Genomic DNA, 22,087 nt, shown 5'->3' on the forward strand with positions numbered 1-22,087 from the left:
ATGCACTCCGGATTCGGGCTCCAGAGCAGAATAACCAAGTGCAAACTGTGGCTCAGAAAGATTTAGTTCTATTAGGAAATGCCATTTTCAAGGAAACTTTTTTTTTTTTTTTTTTTTTTGGTAGTTTTGCGCATCGGCTTCTGTGGCCATAATGCACCACCCAAGATTTTTGCAGTACTTTGATCCAAGCCCGAGGCGGGATTCGAACCCACGACCTTTGGGTTGCTAGGCAGGCACTTGACCCACCCGGCTAGCCCGGTCGGCTCAGGGAAACTGGAAATATTTTTTGTTATAAGGATAGGTGGATCAGAACCAAGGTATATCTGCGGGGAGCAACAATTAATGATGTCACCAACAGATTGTCAGATTTTAAGAGGAGTAAAGAGAATATTATTATTCATGTGGGGACTAATTATATTAAGCACATGTGATCTGACAATTCATAAGACAAATATAGGACAATATTGAAGAAATTCCACAAATTAGGTCAGAATGCCTATGTGTCTGCAATTCTGCCCAGGCATGATAGGAGGGATTATATGCCGAAAGCCTTGTGGATTAACCCAAGACTTGAATGACTCTGCAAGGCTTTTTGGAGAAAATTTTTTTTATCAGCTTGACCTGCATTTATAGGTAGAAGGAATCTGTTTTGTAGAGCCGGGATACATTTAAATAAAGATGGTGCAAGACTTTTGCCAGTATCATTGAGGATACCTTAAAGATTCAGGGAAACTGCTAGTTTGGGGGAGGGGAAAGGCTAATACAGATATGAGTTTATCTCATAATATTGGTCAAAGTAACGCTAGCACATACATCAAGAGTTCTTGTTTGTTATTGCAACAGATCATATTAGCAAGGTGTTCTGAGGCAGAAACATTTCAAATAAGTGGATAGCTAATGCCAGATAAGCAAGCTTAAATAACTTCAAGGGGTGTGTCAGGGTGGTTAACTGTACAAAAACACCAAGTCTTAAATGTTTATGCAGTAATGCCAAAAGTGTCATCAATAAAATAAGTGAATTCAAACTGCTGGTTAGGCAAGTAATGCTGACATTATATGGCTTACAGATATGTGGTGCCACATGGAGATAAGAATGATGAGTTTCAATACAGTATGTACAATGTATTTAGGAAGGATAGAGCAGATAGAAGGGGTGGGAGAGTGATGCTTCTTATCAAAAGCAGCCTGAGTGGGATGAAAGCTTTCCCAGATTCAGATGTTTCGTATGCTAGTATAGAATCTGTATGGTATGAGATAGTTGGGGAAAAAGGTATAATGAGAGTAGGAGTAATCTACAGGTGAGGTGATTGTGCAGATTATGAGAGCCTCTATATGCAAATGAAATGGGAAAATAAGTGGGACAGTCTTATTATGAATGGTTTTAATTTCCCTCTAATTGATTGGAACAAATGGGAAGGAAACTCGACAGGGGGGGATAAAATTTTAAATTAACTAGATGATTGTTATTTTTTTTATCAACATGTCAGGGAAAGTACTATGGAAAAGAATATCCTAGACCCGATCATCACCCATGAACCAGATGACATAATAGGGCTAATAGTACAGGAATCAGTAGCAGGAAGTGATCATGAAGTTCTACGGTGACGATGAAGAGAGGTAGCAGTAGTTAAAGGGAAAGGAATGGGTTATAATTTCAGGAAAAGGAAAATACACTGGCTTAAAGTGCTACATGGCCTCTATCAACTAGGTAGATATCGCACAGAGAGCGAATGCAATTGAATTATAGTATACCTTAAAAAACAATCACAAAAGCCTTCAAAATGTGTATATACCATTGAAAAATACTCCATGAGGAGGATTTCAAGTTGGATGAATAATAAAGTTCCCAGATTACTTGAGGAGAAAAAGATGGCATGGAGAAGTTACAGAGCAATAAAAAAAAAAGCCTGTGTGTATCCTGTATGCATGAAAGATATTTTGATGTGTAAACATATATGGTGGCACTGGAGTAAAACCGATTTCATGTTGGAATGGAATCATTTTTGAGAGATGCCTGACAAGTATTAAAACCCTTCATAATCACTACATCTGCAGTTGGAAATTCTAGAAGTAACAGCTCCAAATGTGTTTTTCAGAGTTTAATAAAATCTGCTTCTCAAAATCTTGAGAATAAAATATTATCAAACTCTGTGTGTGTGTGTGTGTGTGTGTGTGTGTGTGTGTGTGTGTGTGTGTGTGTGTGTGTGTGTGTGTGTGTGTGTGTGTGTGTTCTCTATGTTTTTGAACTCGTTCTTTTGTCGACACGAGAGGCTTCTTTGGTGACTTTGAAGCTTTTATTCTTGCATACTTCTCTCGATTTCGCTTGGCTTGAGTTTTAGCCATCTTCGAAATACTCTTATAGGTTAACTGAAATTAGATTTGGTATTTTTACAATTCAATAGTCAGCGAAATCCATTTGTAGACTAGTATGGCATCATAACCAAAACTACTGCAAGAAGTGATTGTTGTTTGTTTATGTTATTGTTTTATTATTATATTCTTGAATCAAAACCATTTAAATTTTTATATGGTTTAATTGAAACTTACTTAAGCCGCTTAGAAGGTTGAGGTTGATGTTGATCAAAATCTTGAGAAGCAGATTTTATTAAAGTCTGCATTTTTTTCATTCTCTACGTTTTTGAACTCGTTACTTTTCAACAAGAGAGGCTTCTTCGGTGGCTTTGAATTGAAACTTTTATTTGGTTCTCGTTTCAGAAAGACTTTTGGCCAAGTAATACCAGCTCGAAGTAAATCAATATGATATGATTCCAAATGAATGCGATTTTCTTTAAAGTGATCGATGCTGGTATGTTCATTATCCTCTAGATTCTTCCACAATTTCTTGTATTCAGCATTATAGAGTCGTCGAGTGTCCACTTTTGGCATGGGAATTAAAATCATTGTAAATCGTGACATCATAAATGGAGCTTCAAAACGATAAACCTGTTTGTCAATAGCTTGGATCCTTTGGTAACAAGTAAAAGTATGTTTATGAGTTTGGAGTTGGATATTACCAGAGGCTTTTGCAGTAGAAACGGACACGAGCTGATTTGTCATAGCTATTGTTGAGGTCACACCATTTCCCATAGGTCATTTAGAAGCATTATTAAGCCACAAAAGAATGTGAGCATGTGGACTGACAGGATTTTGAAATTTGATCCGTTTAAAATAGTTGACGATATAATATTGTCGAAATGGACTGAAGCACTTATTCTGAAGTAAAGTTAAAATACAATTCACAAGTTTATTAAAATGAATCGCACATGTTACCACATCTTCATTAACTTTTTTTTTTCTTTTTCTTTTTTTTTTTTGTCCCCGCCTTTTCCCATTATTATAAGGGGTCAGAGTTTTTTTTTTTATTATTGTTTTGGAAGGCGATTTTTACGGCCAGATGCCCTTCCTGACACCAAACCACATCTTCATTAACTAATATAGCCTTTTCCACAAAATGAAGAGCTTCTGCTTGCTTGTCAGGGATATAAAAAAAACCGTCATGTTTTAATTCGTATAAATTTTTAGCAATTTAGGCCAACCGATTTTCTCTGCACTTAAAGTTAATAAGAACTTAGGTTTACAAAATTGTCTGATCACTGCAAACAGATCTCTTTTACACTGTGTCCAGTAATAAGTTGAAAACGGCAAATTGTTTTCAATGTAGTTATTGATGTATTCTCGAGATTGGATTTGTTCTTTGGTGAGCTTAGCACCTTTTCCGATTTATTTAAAAGTTTGATGTTGAATTAAAAAAAAAAAAAAAAAACTTACAATGAAACTTGAGTTCTGAGTCTCATTATTTTCATGGCCATATAAAGAAGATAAGGCATCACTCCACGACAATCTGAACAATGAAAAACTCCATGCCAATCTGAATTTGAATCTCAATGCCATCATAAATGGTGTAACTTTTAAATTATTTGTAAACTCTAGATACTGACCAAGGTAAATGTTAGGAAAGGACAATTCTTCGGTATATTCGTCAAAAAGCAAACTTTGTGGAACATTCTGTTCATCAGGAGCTAATTGTAAATATTTGTCATCGCTCCACAAGGGTTTGTTGTTGAGCGACTAAACTTTCTTCAAAAGGTATAGCTTCACTCATTTCATTACATGGTAGGAGCATCATTGCGTTCCTTGTTTTCATCGAAGAAAGCTTCGTCAATCTTGATATCATACAGACAATACTAAGGAGTCGTAAGTAGATACTTTAACCAAACCCTTACATCTCGTTTACAAACCAAGCCTGTTAAAAAACTCAATTTATGTATTTTTTTTTATGTTTGCTACAAAAGTTAAAGCAATAATAGTCATCTATCCTCTGAGGCAAGTGATTGACCACCGAATTAACATTTACAGGAATATTTATAATTTGGTCCAAAATTCCATATTGACCGAAACCATGTCTTAGTCTTTTAAATGCTAAATGTTGTCAGATGGTATTTTAGCAGTTAAAAACCATCAAAATTTCTCATCTAATAATTCTCATTATTAATGTTAATTCTGCAAATAAATTAATTGAAGGAATAAAGAAGGTACACTGTATATAGTATCAGGTATATATATGATAAAATAAAGCTCAGTTAAATAGAGTAGTATAAACTAGTTCTCTTTATAAAGGTAAAGATATCATATAAATTATTTGATTGAACATAGTTGACTGATTATAATCATATTTTAGAATGTCTAAAGCAGTGCTTTCCAATCTTTTTTTTTTTTTTTTTGTGAATTATTCCCCGAATAATAACTTGCAGTGAACGCTGAGTAATAACAATTTTAAAGTTTTAAATAACAGTTCAAAAAAATTTTAATGTAATAAATCCCTCTTAATTGTAAATAAACTTTTAAAATAAAATAACTTTTTAAATATATAGAATTTATTGAAAACAGAGCATATAAAATATAATATTAATAACAGCTGATTTCTGATATTATTATCAGTTGCAAGTTAGGTTCGTAGTAAAATTAAAATGAAATTCTTGAAACAAAAAAAAAAAAAAAAAACGATAGCAAAAGAATTAGTTAAACCTAATAAGTGTTTTAAAAAAAAAAAAAAAATCAACCTTTTTTTTTTTTAATAGCGGCACTCCTAAGTAATTTATTTTATTTTGCGGCACCCCTACTCAATTTTCAGCCTGTTAGATCCAATTCTCTCCCTCTGTGTGTGTGTATATATATATATATAACATGTACACATTATTATAACATGTGTGTATATATATATATATATATATAACATGTACACATTATTATAACATGTGTGTATATATATATATATATATATATATATGAATATATATCTAATATTAAAAAATATATGCTATATGATAGTTATTACAATAATATAATTATAAAAATTACATTTCATAATACAAATTATATATATACAGTATATAATAATTTTTTTATTTATATAGAAATACTAAGTAAACATCAATTAGAGATCACCGCAAAATTAAAAAGATACTGTACACCTTTTTATAATGAAATAAACATATAAATTTAAAAAAAATAAGTTTAAGTAATTAAACCCAAATTACGTGGCATCCCTGGAATGTTGTTTTGGCACCCTGGTTGAAAACCACTGCATTAGCCCATAAGAAGCAGTGCCCAATGACAACTGCACTGTCTTCTTCCACTCAATCATTCTTTTATCCATAGCAGTAATTTGCACTTAATGCCAGACTGTTCCAATTTGTACAGCAGTCTTATGTGGAACAGTATCAAAAACTTTCCTGAAATTCAAGTATACATTCTCAATTTTTTTTTTTTTTTTTTTTTTGCATCCACTTCCTTTGTCACTGCATCATAGTATCCAATCAAATTGGTCAGACAAGAACATCCATTAATGAACCCATGCTGTGACTGAAGTATAACTGCACTCCTGTATCGATAGTAGTAGTAGTGGCATGTGATGCAAGAAAGCAAATGTATGAGCTTATGCAGCATCAGTCAAAAAAAAAAAAAAAAACCCAAACCATTCCCTCCAATGCCTGTCCAGTTCCTCCTTAAATTTATTCAACCTATCAACTTCCACAATGACAGATGGAAGTTTGTTCCAGCAATTAACCACCCGCTGGCTAAAGGCAAATTTCCGCACATCTATTCTACACCTGTCCTTTCTTAATTTGAATTTATGTCCCCTTAGGTTCGTAATCTGAACAAGTGGAAGGATCCCATCAGAATTCAGCGTGCTGAACCCATTCAAGGCCTTATACACCTCAATCAGATCACCGCACAGGTGCCTAGTCTCCAGCCACTGCAATTTGCAAAACTTAAGCCTCTCTTGATAAGAGGATCCCTTCATTCCCCTCACCAATCTTGTTGCCCTTCTCTGTACATGCTCATGTAAATCTACATCCTTCCTAAAATGAGGCCTCCAGACCTGTACGCAGTACTCAAGGTGTGGCCTGACCATTGCCTTATACAGAGGGATAATCACCTCCTTTTCCCTGCTAGCAAAATTCCTATATATCATTGACAAAACCCTATGACCTGCCCTGGCAGCCTGTCTGCATTGCTCAGAAAACTTCATATCTGACTGCACAATTACTCCCAGGTCTTTTTCATTTTCTACCACCTTAAGTGTAGTACCACACAGTTGGTACGTTTCTCTGGAGTTACTTCTATCCATATGCAGTACTTTGCATTTGTCAAGGTTAAACTTCAGTTGCCACTTCTTAGCCCATCTGCCCAAATTATCTAGATCCTGTTGCAGTAGCACACTGCCATTACTGTCATTAACAACCCTGCCAACCTTTGTATCATCTGCAAACTTCGACATTAAGCCTGATATACCTTCATCAATATCATTGATAAATATACAAAACAACAGTGGACCCAACACCGAACCCTGTGGGACTCCACTAATACCATTAGTCCAAGAAGAGCAGCACCCATTGATTACCATCCTCTGTCTTCTCGCACTTAACCATCCTTTTATCCATTGTAGCAACTTACCCTTAATACCATTCTGCTCCAATTTGTACAATAGTCTTCCATGCGCAACAGTGTCAAAAGCTTTCCTGAAATTCAAATATATGATATCAAAATTATTTTTTGCATCCAGTTCCTTTGTAACCACATCATAATATTCTATCAAATTTGTCAGACAAGACAAATTTCCCTTAACAAACCCATGTTGTGTCTGAATTATTGCTGCAGTCTTGTCTAGATGATCCTGCAATGCATCTTTAACCAGCAACTCCATTATTTTACCCGGAACAGAAGTTAAACTAACTGGTCTGTAATTACTCGTGTCACTCTTCGATCCCCCTTTGTGAATTGGGGATACATTTGCACATCTCCAGTCCGTGGGAACCTCCCCTGAGTCCAAGGATGCTCTCATAATTATGGCTAAGGGTTTGCTTAGTTGCTTTGCCGCCTCCTTTAATATAACTGGATATATCCCATCCACACCAGGTGCTTTTCTTACGTTTAACTTCAACAGTTTCTCTTCCACTTTGCTCTCAGTTATTACAAAATCATTAAGTATCCTGCTACAATTTGATAACCTTCTGCCATTTTCAAACCTTAATAATTCTTCTGCCATTTTCGAACCTTAATAATTCTTCACGTGTGAATGTAGATGCAAAATACTCATTCAGTTTGTTTGCTATCTGAGCAGGATCATCAACAGTCGAACCATCGATGTCAAGTGGACCAATCAGATTCATCCCCTTCCTTTTAGAGTTTATATAAGTAAAGAAATCCTTGCTGTTTTTCTTAGCATCTTTTGCCAAGGATTTCTCGTAATCTGCCTTCGCCTGCTGAACCTCCTTTGGACCTGATTACAGATTAACTTATATCTGCCATAGGCTTCTGAGCCGCTTGATAATTTATATGCATCCCATGCATTTTTCTTCTCTGTTACGAGTCTCATTAGTTCATTTGACAACCATTTAGGCCTAAACCTTGAACAATATTTCTTAATAGGTATGAAACTTTTAGTAGCTTCCACAATTAATTCCTTGAATGCTTCCCACTGAGAATTTACTGTTGGTAACATCGTCAGTTGATCCCACTGTACAGAATTTAAAAACTGTCAGAGACCACTGTACTCGCCTTTACGGAAGCAAAAACCCTTTCCTTTACCCCTGATGGTAATTAAATCTTTAAGTAAATCCCACGTCAGTACACTGTGATCACTGCCACCTAGTGGTTCTTTTATCTGCAAATTCCTAATACATGAATGATCACTGCTGATAACCAGATCAAGAGTATTACTTTCTCTGGTTGCCTCTCGAACATGCTGCTGTAGAAAACAATCATCCAATAAATCCACAAAAGTCTGACTAGTGTGTGAGTTCCCAACCCACAAGTTCCAGTCAATATCTGGGAAGTTAAAATCCCCCATTATAAGACATTCCGATTTACTAGCCCACTCTATTTCTCTGTACAATTGTTCATTGTACTCATTCAAGTCATTAGGCCTATAACACACTCCTACTCTTATTTTTGCTTTCGCAGTGCTTATGTCACACCAAACTGACTCAACAGTGCACTGTTCATCTTTATCAACTGGATGCACTTCTTTTCCTGGATAGTCCTGCATCATTTTTTAATCAGTGACTCCATTATTTTCCCTGGAACTGAAATTATGCTAACAGGTCTGTAATTACATCACGCTTTGATCTTCATTTGTGAGTTGGGACTGCACATTCCCAGTCCACACGGACGTTCCCTGAATTTAAAGATTCTCTCTAATTATGGCTAAGGGCTTCCTTATCTGCTTTGCTGTTTCCCTTAATATAACTGGATAGCCTCATCCAACCCTTGTGCCTTTATTTATGTTTAACTTCGACAATTTCTCTTCCACTTTTCCCTCACTTATTACAAAATTATTTACTCCCTGTTAGAATTTGATAAACTTTTGGTATCCACTGATATTAAATCCCTAAAGAATTCATGTGCAAATATGTGAGAAATACCTATTCAGGTTGCCAGCAACCTGAGCAGGATCATCAAGGTTAAACCATCAATATCAAGTGGACCAATGAGATTCATCCCCTTCCTTCTACTGTTTACAGAAGAAATAAGTCGTTGCTATTAATCTTTGAATCCTTTACCAAAGACTTGTTATAATCTGCCTTGGCTTGCCTAACTTCCTTTGTGACTGAATTGCATTAGTTTATATCTACCACAGGCTTCTGTATCACTTGATAATTTATATGCATTCCATGCATTTTCTTCTCTTCCACATGGCTCTTTAGATCATCTGGAATCCATTTAGGTCTAAGCATTGAACAGTATTTCTTAGTTGATACAAAAAGCCTAGTAGCTCTTACCATTATTTCTTTGAATTCTTTGTATTTAGAATTTGTTGTTCGTAACACCATTAGTTGGTCCCACCGTATAGAATTTAAAAACTGTCTGAAACCACTTTAGTCTCCTTTATGAAAGCAAAATCCCTTCTCTTTACCCTTGATGGTAGTTACATCTTCAATTAAATTCCAAATCAATACAATATGATCACTGCCACCTAGATATGATCACTTTTAAATGTATGAAGAATCACTGCTGATAATCAGATCAAGAATATTGCTTTCCCTTGTTGCCTCAGTCATCCAATAAATCTACCAAAGTCTTGTTAGTTTTTGGGTGGCCAACCCACACGTTCCAGTCGATATCTGGCAGTTTAAAATCCCCCATTATTAGACATTCTGATTTACTGGCCCACTATTTCTCTGTACAGATGTTTGTTGTGCTCATCACAATCATTACACCTATGACACATTCCTACTCTCATTTTTGTTTTCCCAATGCTCTCGTCATACCAAACTGACTCAACATTACACTGGCCACCCATGTCAACTGGATGCACTGCCTTAGATTTTATGAATCCCCTCCTCCTCCTGTCCTGTCTGTTCCTTCTGTATTCTATGCATGGGTGGATTTTCCAACAAAGTAAAATACAGGATACGTGTGTTATGCGAAGTTTGCCACAATTCTCTAATTGTGTTAGAATGAAACCATGTCATATAAGTACCAAGGATTGCCGCACTTTATCAATCATGTTAGAGCAAAACCGTGTTGTAGAAGTACATGTTATGCCTGTACTGTAAGTGAATGTATATAAGATGGTGTGTCCTAATATATGAGTGTCTTCTGCACCGGGCGAGAAATGTGTGCACTTAACCTGCAAAAAAATAAAAAAAGTGTGTGGGTACCATCCTATTCAGGGTACTGCACTGAGTGAAATCAGTGTTCAGTGTGTGAGCAATAGGATGTTTAATAAGTGTTACTACCTAAATTGCAACCTGAATTTGTATATTTTAAAAAAAAAAAAAAAAAATGATGATCTCCATTCTGCAAGTTAAGTTGTATAAATGTGTGAATGCTGGTTCGCCTGTGAAAACTATGTAGTGATTGTGTGAATGTTTGTGATTAGTATTATAAATAAAATTTAAAAAAAAATGTGACAGTCCAGGTAGTTGTTCATATTTAGGTGGCATCTGCATCCTGTCTCTGTATGTAAGGTTATGTGCTGTTTACCAGTTCGTCCCTAAATATGTAAAAAAAAAATAAATAAATAAGTGTGTACTTGTGTAAGCATAAGTATGATAGCTACATACCTATGTAGAGTGTGTGAAGTTCTACAGGCCCATCCCAATTAGACCACTGTGGGGGCAACCTATCAGAAAACCCCCTGCCATGCTGATGTTTTGCTTCCCCTCTTTTGAGGAATGGCATGGGACTTGCTGAAACAAGCCGAAGCTGGTCTTGCTGGTGTGGGATTTTAAACAGAGAAGTGCTGTCCATTCACAGTGTGAGCTCCTCTCTCAGATAAGATACTCTGACCTATGTGGGAGAGGTTACTTCCCCTTCATTACCTATTTCCCTTCACCACTTCCCACCCAAACATTTCACCTAGTGGACTCTACCACCAACAAAAGTTTTTCTTCTTTTGGTAGCCCCCATCCTATCATCCCCTCCTCTATCTTCACCCATTTTCTTCAACACTTGCCATTCCTTCCAATAAAAAAGTTTCCAGTGATTCTCTTTTCCCCCCCCCATCCTTTTTGATGTGAAAACATCTACGGCAACACTGGAGTAAAACTGATTGGTAACAAAATTTTTTTACGAAAATGACGACACTTCCTTTTAGGTGGTTGTTAGATTTTAAATGACCACTTCCTAAATCCATTTAAAAATTTAAACAGCTTGATTCAAGAACGCAGCAATAAAATAATCACTTGAACAAACAACAATCACTTCTTGCAGTATTTTTTGGTTATGATGTCATACTAGTCTACAAATGGATTTCGCTAATTACTGAATTGTAAAAATACCAAATCTAATGTCAATTAACAACCTATAAGAGTATTCGAAGATGTCTAAAATTGCAGCTGAGCAAAATCGAGAGAAGAATGCAAGAATAATAGCTTTAAAGCCAATGAAGAAGTATCCCACGTCGACAAAAGAACGAGTTCAAAAACAGAGAATGGGAAGAAAAAAAAAATGCAGAGTTTAATAAAATCTGCTTCTTAAGATTTTGAGAAGCAGATTTGATTAAACTCTGAAAAATACATATGGAGTTCATTACACTACCGAATCAACGTTAGTGACAGCACTGAAGTCATTTAGGAAGCAACGTAATTTACATCATTTCCATTTCACATTTTCGTCAAAGATATTTTCTCATAAATATCTTTCGTGCATACATGGGCTTTTTTTTTTAATCTGGGGTCCTCCCTGACAAGTTCAGGCAATGTTGAGGGTTTCCCCCAGCCAGAGACTTATTTATTCTCTACCACAGTGAATTCTTCCTGGGGAGGGTGGGGGTTTGCAATTTAACAACCAATAACTTTAATGCATAACAAAACTGTAAAAAGTTGGCAGTTGTGCACAAGATAATACAGCAGTATTATCTTATTTTCATAATAAAAAAATTCACCTTCACTGGTGAATTCTGCACCCCTGGAACGTTGAGGTAGTGCACAAATTTTTTTTTTTTTTATATGAAAACGCAAAACGCAAGAGGTATTAGAACCATGCATTTATTTAGTAAAGTGCATGGGTTGCAGGTTTAGAAGATGAAAGAAGATATTTGTTGACATTAGACGAACTTTTGTAGAATGCAATATTCAGGAAATACGTAAGAAGGAAGGTTGTTCCAAAAAATGGCAGCTGAATGAATAAACGAGAAAGATAAAAAGTTGGTTCTGTGAGTTTAAAAGTTTTTTTTTTTTTTTTTTTAGGAGCATTAGCAACTAAGGCCATATTGCTCCGGGATATGCGGTGGTCATTCCCTGACCTTTCCGCATCCTCCGTATTTGGTGGTGACGGGCTTGAACCCAGGTCTAATCAAGAAGCGTGTGCTACGCACTGCTGCTCCTTCCCACCTGGCTACGGAGGCGCCCCTTGAAGTTAGACAGTAAATGGATGTTGTTTGGTGGTGGCAGGTGTTCGGACTGTTTTGAAAGAGAGAGTGGGAATTATAGAAACCAATTCAGAAGAAGAATAGTGCCCACGGAAGTATCTGTAGAAAAGGCATGCAACAGAAGCAGAACGTCCATGAGACAGAGTGGAGAGACTCTGTTAGAGATGAGTCATTAATTAACCTAACTGCCCTCTTCTGAACAGAATCGAGAAGCCTGAGAGAGGAATTGGGGGCACCGCCCCAGATGTGGGAACAATATTCCATGGTAGGGCAGATTTCTGATTTGTACAGAGTGAACAGCTGTTTGGAAGAAAAGTAATGTCGAGAGCAAACGAGAAAAACCAAGTTTTTTTGATGCAGAGGAAGCTATATTTGTAATGTGCTTGTGCCAAGAAAGATTAGAAGTCAGGGTAATCCCCAAAAGAGATATATCATCTTGCCTAGAAATCGGAGTGTCACTAAAGATAAGCACAGGAACAGAAGAATTCTTTTTGTGAGATATAAGACAGGACAGAGTTTTAGAATGATGGAAATCAACTGTTATCTTTGCCCCGGTGGATAATTATCTGGAGATCGACATTTAAGGAAGTGGATATTTGAAAAGTTGAAGTTGATTGAGCAGGGCGAGATTTCTCAAACTGGAAAGTGGAATGCAATGTGCTATCATCAGCAAAACTATGGATAGGATTTCCAGTTGATGGAAGAAAGTCATTAATATTCAAGAGGAAAAGAGTAGGGGAAAGAACTGAACCTTGGGGGACACCAGCATTAGTGGAGAAGTTAGAAGAAAGAGAACCATCTACCATCACCCTTAGTGAGCAGTCAGAGGGAAAAGTCGATAACCAATTATAAAAAACAGTTGGCAAACCATAAGATGGATGCTTGTTGAGAAGAACTTTATGTCAAACACAATCAAAAGCCTTTGATATGTCAAGAGCAACTGCTTGTTTCACCAAACTTTTCCATTGAATTCATCCATAAATGGGTAACATAAGCCAGAATGTCACCAAACTGACACACAGAATTTATATTGGCAATCATTGATCAGACGGAAGGTTTCTATATAGTTTAAGAGTTGGCAGTTAATTGATTTCTCCATTACTTTAGAAAAAGTAGAAGTAATTGCAATGGGACGATAACTGGATGGGAGGGATTTGTCATCCTTTTCAGGAACTGGCTGGATATGAGCAAATTTCCAAGAAGAAGGAAAAACCCATTTGGAATAAGAAAGTGAAAAAAGGTGGCAAAGAAAAGGAGCAAGTTCAGGAGCACAGGTTTTGAGAACAAGCAGAGAAATACCATCAGAGGTGGGATCAGAGAAGGAAAAAAGTTGCAGCCAATAGCTTTTGCAAGAGACCAGAATGCTCGGCTATCATTAGGGCAAGAAGCCAGTGTTCTACTCAGTCTGTTCAAAATCTAGTTTGCACTGATTAATAACAGCTTTACAATCGTTGAGAGCTTTGATGTATGCAGAAAATGAAACCGAAGAATTGAAAACAAGAGAATTACGATATGCAACATTCTTCTCTTGAATAGCCATAGCACATTTATTGGTAAACCAGGTTTAGATTAAGGACGAAATTTTAAAGTGGAGTGTGAAATAAAGGATTTCATCCCTACAAGAATAATTTCACTGACACAATCTGAGCAAATGTAGACATCAGAAGTTTCAAAACAGTAATCCAACCAAGGAAAGGAAGAAAAGAAATCTCACAGGTTATCTCATTTTGCATTCTTGTAATGCCAAAGAACCGAAGGTTAAGAATAGCCATGAGATAAAGGCTCCATTGGAGAAGACACCGTGATCTGGGGTGCCTAAATGACCACTCACTTCGACCATGTACTTAGGTTTGTAAGAAAAAGATCAAGCATGGTGGCTGTATGTTTAGGAGTGTCCGGGATTCTGGTAGGAAATGAACAATCTGTGCAAGGTTGTGGTCTGTGAGGTTGTCACAGACATTCTCTCAGATATGCCAGACAAGCTGTACTTGGTACCTGGGAGTCTAAAACGCTGATGGAACTGATATTTGGGTGACACTCAAGTCAAGTGGATCCAATTTCAGCGAAGTCCGGATGGTCTGTGACAGCCAAATCCTCAGCTTGCACCTTCACGATGGTGGGACTGTTAGTAATCCTGGGTATAACCTCCATGCACAAGTACATGGTGGGTGACCACCCAGGTATGAACCAACGTAAGCAGGGGTCGAGGTGTGGCGCCCACACCACATGGAGGAACACCGCCCCTCTATGTTACCAGGCAGTACTAGGTGATAGATGACTCATCACCCGGTGAAATACCACCACTCTGCTTATTGGAGGCTTGAAGTGGTGGAACCCATGTTTAGTCTCTAGAGCTAAGTTCCGGTCAACCCTTCCCTATCTCTTCCATCATGCAGTATGATTGATGACTTTTGAGGTTATGATGAACGTCGTGGCGAGATCCAATATTCCTTACATTTCGAGGGTACAGATCTAAAACGGTGTTCGCAGGGCGGCTGCTAGTTAGTACACCGGACCGAACCTACTGGTAACTCTCTAGGAGGCTTCCGGATCAGCTAGTGTATAATCTTGCTACCTCTACTCTGCCAGATAGTGACTGGAGGGAGTTTGAGTAGTGTGTATGCGGGGAGCATTGTCCAGGCCACGTTATGTCAAGGATCTGGGTATATTCTTACCACGTGTACGCTATATCCAAAAATTTCATTACTTCATACAACATGTCCCACCCACTTTTTCTTACTTTTGAATACACCATGAATTGTCAAACTAATAGAGCAAGCTTATCTGCGAAAAGATCTAAACCTCCCAAGCACTTTCTAATTCATTTCACAAATATATGTGGTCTCAATTCTAATCTCAATGATGTCCATTTCCACTTGCAGTCTGCCGAACCCCATGTACTTTTTCTGACAGAATCTCAGTTATCAGTTGATTCAACTACTGCTCATCTCAGATGCCCAAATTATTCGTTATATGATTCCTTTCACCTTAAAGGAGGTACATGTGTCCGTTCTGATATTCCCTGTCAGAGACTTGGCAATTTGTGTCAAATTCATCTGTTGTCTCTACCGTTCTCCCAACTCAACTAATCACTTGAAGCTCTTTGACTTCCTCTCTTTGCAACTTGACTTTCTCCAGTCCAACTTTCCTAACAGTGAGGTAATTTTCCTTGGTGATTTTAATGTTCACAACTCCAGCTGGCTTCTGTTTTCTAGTAACACCAACTCAGCAGGTCGAGATGCTGAGGCTTTTGCAATTACTAATGACCTAGCACAGATTGTTCATTTACCTACAAGAATACCAGACAATCCTAATCATACAGCCAATACGCTTGATCTTTTTCTCACAAACAACCCTTCTAAATACACAGTCGAAGTGAGAGGTCCTTTAGGCACTTCAGATCACAACTTGGTGATTGTCTCTTCTCCAATGGAACCTGCATCCCATGGCTATTCCCAACCTAGTGTTGTTTGGCATTACAAGAATGCAAAATGGGATGACCTGCAAGACTTCTTTTCTTCTTTTCCATGGTTGGATTACTGTTTCAAAACTTCTGATGTCAACGTTTGCTCAGATCATGTCAGTGAAATTATTCTTGCAGGAATGGAATCCTTTATCCCACACTCCACTTTAAAATCTCGTCCTTTATATAAACCTTTGTTTTCCAATAAATGTGCTAAGGCTGTTCAAGAGAAGAATGTTGCATATCATAATTGGCTTGTTTCTAATTCTTCAGTTTCTTTTTCTGCCTACACCAAAGCTCGCAACAATTGTAAAGCAGTTATTAATCAGTCCAAACTAGAGTTTGAACAGGCTAAGAGTAGAAAACTTGCTTCTTGCCCCAATGGTAGCTGAGCATTCTGGTCTCTTGCCTACTATTGGCCGCAATTTTTGCCCATCTCTGCTCCCACCTCTGTCCAAACCAGATTGTTCTGTTGTTACTTCAGACAAGGATAAAGCTGACCTGCTAGCATCCCATTTTTTTCCAGCTCATGTATTAATGATCTTGGTAAAACACCTCCCACCATTCCCAACACGCTCCATTCAATGCCTCCTGTGGTCTTCCGTCAAAAGGATATCAGAAGGATTCTTATGAATCTTGATGCTAAGAAAGACCCAGGTCCTGATGGTATTTCTCCACTTGTTCTCAAAACCTGTGCTCCTGAACTTACTCCTATTCTTTGCCGCCTTTTTTCACTTTCTTATTCCAAAGTTGTTTTTCCTTCTGCTTGGAAATTTGCTCATATCCAGCCAGTTCCTAAAAAGGGTGACAAATCCCTCCCATCCAATTATCGTCCCATTGCAATTACTTCTACCCTTTCTAAAGTAATGGAGAAATCAATTAACCGCCAACTCTTAAACCACCTAGAAACCTTCCGTCTGATCAGCCATCGCCAGTATGGATTCCGTCAGTGTCAATCCACTGGTGATATTCTGGCTTATGTTACCCATTTATGGACTAATTCAATGGAAAGGTTTGGTGAAACACAAGTAGTTACTCTTGACATCTCAAAGGCTTTCGATCGTGTTTGGCATAAAGGTCTTCTAAACAAGCTTCCATCTCATGGTTTGCCAACTGTTTTTAGCAATTGATTATCCAGTTTTCTCTCTGATCGCTCACTGAGGGTGATGTTAGATGGCTCTTTGTCTTCTAACTTCTCCACTAATGCCGGTGTCCCTCAAGGTTCAGTTCTTTCCCACACTCTTTTCCTCTTGTATATTAATGACTTTCTTCCATTGACTGGAAATCCTATCCACAGTTTTGCGATAATAGCTCATTGCATTCTACTTTCCATTTTGAGAAACCTTGCCCTGCTCAATCAGCTTCAACTTCTCGAAAATCTGCTACCAATTCCTTAAATGCCAATCTTCAGGTAATTCTCCAGTGGGGCAAAGACAACTTAGTTGATTTCAACCCTTCTAAAACTCAGTCTTGTCTTATATCTCGCAAAAAGGATTCTTCTGCTTCTATGCTTATCTTTAGTGACACTCCGATTTCTCGGCAAAATGATATATCTCTTTTGGGGATTACCCTGACTTCTAATCTCTCTTGGCATAAGCACATTACAAATATTGCTTCCTCTGCATCTAAAAAACTTGGTTTTCTCTTTCGCTCTCGGCATTACTTTTCTTCCAAACAGCTGCTCACTCTGTATAAATCGCAAATCCGTCCTGGCATGGAATATTGTTCCCACATCTGGGGTGGTACCCCCAAAACCTCTCTCAGGCTTCTTGATTCCATTCAGAAGAGGGGCAGTTAGGTTAATTAATGATTCATCTCTAACAGAGTCTCTCCACTCGCTTTCTCATAGACGTACTGTTTCTGCTGTATGCCTCTTCTACAGATACTTCCATGGGCACTGTTCTTCTGAACTGGCTTCTATAATTCCTGCTCTCTCTTTCAAAACAGTCCGAACACGTGCCGCCACCAGCCAACATCCATTTACTCTCCAACTTCAAAACCCACAGAACCAACTTTTCATCTTCCTTGTTTATTCATTCAACTGCCGTTTTCTGGAACAACCTTCCTTCATACGTATTTCCTGAAAATTACAATCTACAGAAGTTCAAGTCCAATATCAACAAATATCTTCTTTTGTCTTCTCAACCTCCGACCCAAGCACGGTACTAAGTACTATAGGTTCTAATAACTCTTGTGTTTGGGGTTCACATAAAAAAAAAAAAAAGTCATTAGTAATTGCAAAAGCCTCAGTATCTCGACCAGCTGGGTCTGTGTGACTAGAAAACAGAAGCCAGCTGGAGTTGTGAACATTAAAATCACCAAGGAAAATTAGCTCACTGTTAGGAGAGTTAGACTGGAGAAAGTACACCATTTTAGAGCTGTACCCTATAAATGTAAGGAAGTTTGGATCTCGCTATGGCATTCATCATAACCTCAAGAGACATCATCATACTGCATGATGGAAGGGTTGACCGGAACTTAGCTGTGGAGACTAAACATGGGTTCCACCACTTCAATCCTCCAATAAGCAAAGTGGTGGTATTGCACCGGTTGATGAGTCATCTACCACCTAGTATTGCATGGTAATGCAGAGGGGTGGCATTCCTCCGTGTGGTGTGGGCACCACACCTCGACCTCTGCCTACGTTGGTTCACACCTGGGTGGTCACCCACAGTGTGCTTGCGCATGGGGGGTTATACCCAGGATTACTAACTGTCCCACCATCGTGAAGGTGCAAGCAGAGGATTTGGCTGTCACAGACTGTCCGGACTTTGCTAAAATTGGGTCCACTTGACTTGAGTGTCACCCGAATATCAGTTCCCTCAGCGTTTTAGACTCCCAGGTAGCAAGCACAGCTTGTCTGGCATATCTGAGAGAATGTCCGTGAAAACCTCAAGGACCAACTTGCATAGAACTATGTTAGGGGAAAACCTCATGGTTTGATTGCTGTATTCATCCCTTGATGTAATGACCTTAGAGGCTGATTAACCAACAAACAACATTTTGTATAAAGTATGTCCGAGCCATTTAAATTTAAAAATATATATCTATCCCTTTAAATTAAAATATATCCATCTATCCCTTTATGAATAATTTCACAAACAAACAAACAGAAAGGACAGTAAATCAGAATGCCTTATAATTAGGGATATTAGTTTTACAGATATTACAGATATTACTTTCAAGTTGGTTACTCACATGAAAGCAGGACTTTTATAGATTTACTGGACGACTGTTGTCCACACCACAACAGGCAACTACAGAAACTAATAATTTTGCTTTCATTATCAGTAGTGACTCTTCAGTATTAGGAACATCCAAATATAGAAACCACTAGGTGGCAGAAATCATAACCTTAATATGCGATTTATTTAAAGATATAAATGTTGTCAAGATAAAGGGAAAGTAAGGGATTTTGCTTTCAAAAATGTGAATAAGTTTTAAATTCTAAATAATTTTGTGATAACCAAGAAGAAAGTGTAAAAGAAATAGTTGGAGCTAATCAGTTAGCAACGAATCTACCCAATTATATTAAAAGCAGCAGCAAAAAGGTAAGCGCACTCTTAGATAATTATGAAGCCATCCTTAATTTCATGGGTAATCCCTATAGATTTTAGATGTGCAAATGTCTTCCCTATTCACAAAGAGGAATCAAAGGATGATATGAGTAATTACAGACTTGTAAGCTTGACTTCTGGTTCAGAAAAAATAATGGCACCCATGGTTAAAGAAGTAATGCAGGATCATTTTTACAGGAATAACATTACATGACAAACACAGCACATGGATTTTCTAAGGGGAATCATCTTGTCTGATAAATCTGATTAGCCACTATGACAAAGTAACAAGAGAACTAAATGCACAAAATAATTTTTGACATTGTATACTTAAACACAGATTTCAGTAAAACTTTTCACACTCTTCCATAAGAAAGACTTCTGTACAAATTGAATCAGTGTGGCATTAGAAGCAAGTTACTTCTATGGATAAAAGGATGATAGAGTGGTAGTAACACAGGGTAGTTATTAATGGGCACTGCTCTTCTGGGATTAGTATAATTAGTGGTGTCCCTCAGGGTTCAGTGCTGGGTCCCTTACTGTTTTTAATATTTGTTAACAATACTGATAAAGGCACATCAAGCTTAATGTCTAAGTTTGCAGATAATACAAAAGGTTGGCAGAGTGGTTAATGGATTCAAGGCATACTAAAATACAACCTATAAAAATTAAGCAGATGAGGTGAGAAGCAGCAACTGAAATTTAACATTAATAAATGCAAGATACTGCATGTGGGTTGCAGTAATCCTCAAATAATACCAATTGGGTGGTAGTACCACACTCAAGGTGATGGTGAACAAAGCAGACCTAGATGTAATTGTACAGTCTAACATGAAGTTCTCTGAGCACATATTCTGCTAGGACTTAAAATATAACTGCCATTGAGGATAAGGAGAAGGTATTTTCCTTTCAAAAGTGGCTACAATGGTCTTAGACAGTTTTAAAATTATTTTGAGTGGGCCCACTGATAATGTTACCAACAAAAAATTGTAAATGGGAAGCATTCAAGGATATAATCATAGAGGCTGCTAGGCTCCTTATACCAATTAAAAGGTTGGCAGAGGTTCAAATACTATTCAAGGTTCAGACCTAATTAAATGTCAGATGAACTGATGAGACTAGTGGTAGAGAAGAAAAATACATGGGAAGCCAGTTCTGGTTATGTTAATGATATACAGGAAATTTGCCAGAAGGGTAAAGCATGTGATTAACCAGTTGTATAAAGCAACAGTATCCATACCTTGAGTACTGCATGCAGACTTGAAGCCTCATTTTTTGGAAATGATGACAATTTGTTGGAATGAGTGCAGAGATAAAAGTCAGCGATACAAAAGTGTATTCTTACCAAGTTAAACTGAAGTTTATTTAGCACTTGCAAACAGATCTGATTGAGGTAATTCATCTGTAATGCTACTAAATAATACTGACTCGAATCTATAAAACATCTTTACTATGATATGATAAAATAAAATACATACATACTGATCATATTACTGTATATTAAAATATTAAAACAAAACAAAATAAATGTTGTATAACAAGAATAAAATTCAATAAAATATATAAAATTAAAAGTTGTTTAAAATCACTAACACAGCAGCTTTCGGCAGCAGCGGCCGCCTTCATCAGCTGTAGTGGTTGCAGGATGACCGACACTCTATATGTACCACATATGTCTCAGCAGGTCTGCGACATGAACTATGGCGTCTGCGCACAGTTCACTTCTCATGTATTGGAACTGGAAAGTGGACGGACCACTCTAAACGGTTCGTCTCTTCGTAGGATAAGGGCTTCAAACAGTGGATGAATGCAACAGCCCTTTTCCCTATTAAGACTGTAGTGCTCAAACGAACATATTCTTAAACTCTCCAGCCATTTCTGGTTCCAAAGCCATGTGCCTTATCCACGATCATGGCTTCTTTAGCAGTAATGCCATGCCCAGTTTCCCATGCATGCTCCGCTACAGCTGAACCTCCGTGATTTGCAGTCTTAAGGGCTCTATTGTGTTCCCCCAGGTGATCCCGCAGTCTGTGTTTCTGATTGAGGTATTCAAGGCTTTAAATGAATTGAGTAAAGTAAATGTTGAAGCATCCTTACTCTATCTCAGACATCATAACACATATAATGGACAAATTTAAATTGAAAAAGAATGGTTATGGAATAGACGTGAAAATTTGCTTTTGCTAGAGAGTCAGTGATTGCTGGAACAGGTGTTGAGGAAGTGGGTATTTTTAATAAATTTAAGGAAAGATTAGACAAATTATTAACAGAGGTGTACAGATCAGGTTTTTATTTATTTATTTTTGGCTTATGCTGTATAAGCATAAGTCAAAAAACATCTACCTATCAGTGGTACATCAATGTCAATTTTGTTATTCCACGGTTATTGTATTTCCTTTCAATCTGCATCATTAATTGTGTTGGAATTGAAGTAGTTTAAACCATAAAAAACAACATAACAGGTTTAATTTCAATTTGGCATACTTTGTCTAAAGACAGTCCCACTTGTGTAAAAGTGAATTTTTCGTAAAAAAAAAAATTGCAAATATGTTGCTAAAAACAGAAGCATCATGTGGAACGGTAGCATGACGTGCTGGCTTCATTACATTTCCAAAACAATACTGCTTCATGCAGAAAACTAGGTCTGTTATAGGGATAACAGCATGCCTATATACAAATTATTATTAC

At 37.4% G+C, this 22,087-nt stretch overlaps 1 protein-coding gene across 1 annotated transcript in view; it reads right to left on the bottom strand.

Moving 5' to 3' along the window:
- The window catches only part of LOC150075770 (prolow-density lipoprotein receptor-related protein 1-like), a 308,354-nt gene that overhangs the window by 271,804 nt on the left and 14,463 nt on the right, over nt 1-22,087 (bottom strand). The window lies entirely within an intron of this gene.

The sequence above is a fragment of the Mastigoproctus giganteus genome, chromosome 13, assembly GCF_048544385.1.
Source record: "Mastigoproctus giganteus isolate SK-2022 chromosome 13, ASM4854438v1, whole genome shotgun sequence".
NCBI classification, from domain to species: Eukaryota; Metazoa; Arthropoda; class Arachnida; order Uropygi; family Thelyphonidae; genus Mastigoproctus; species Mastigoproctus giganteus.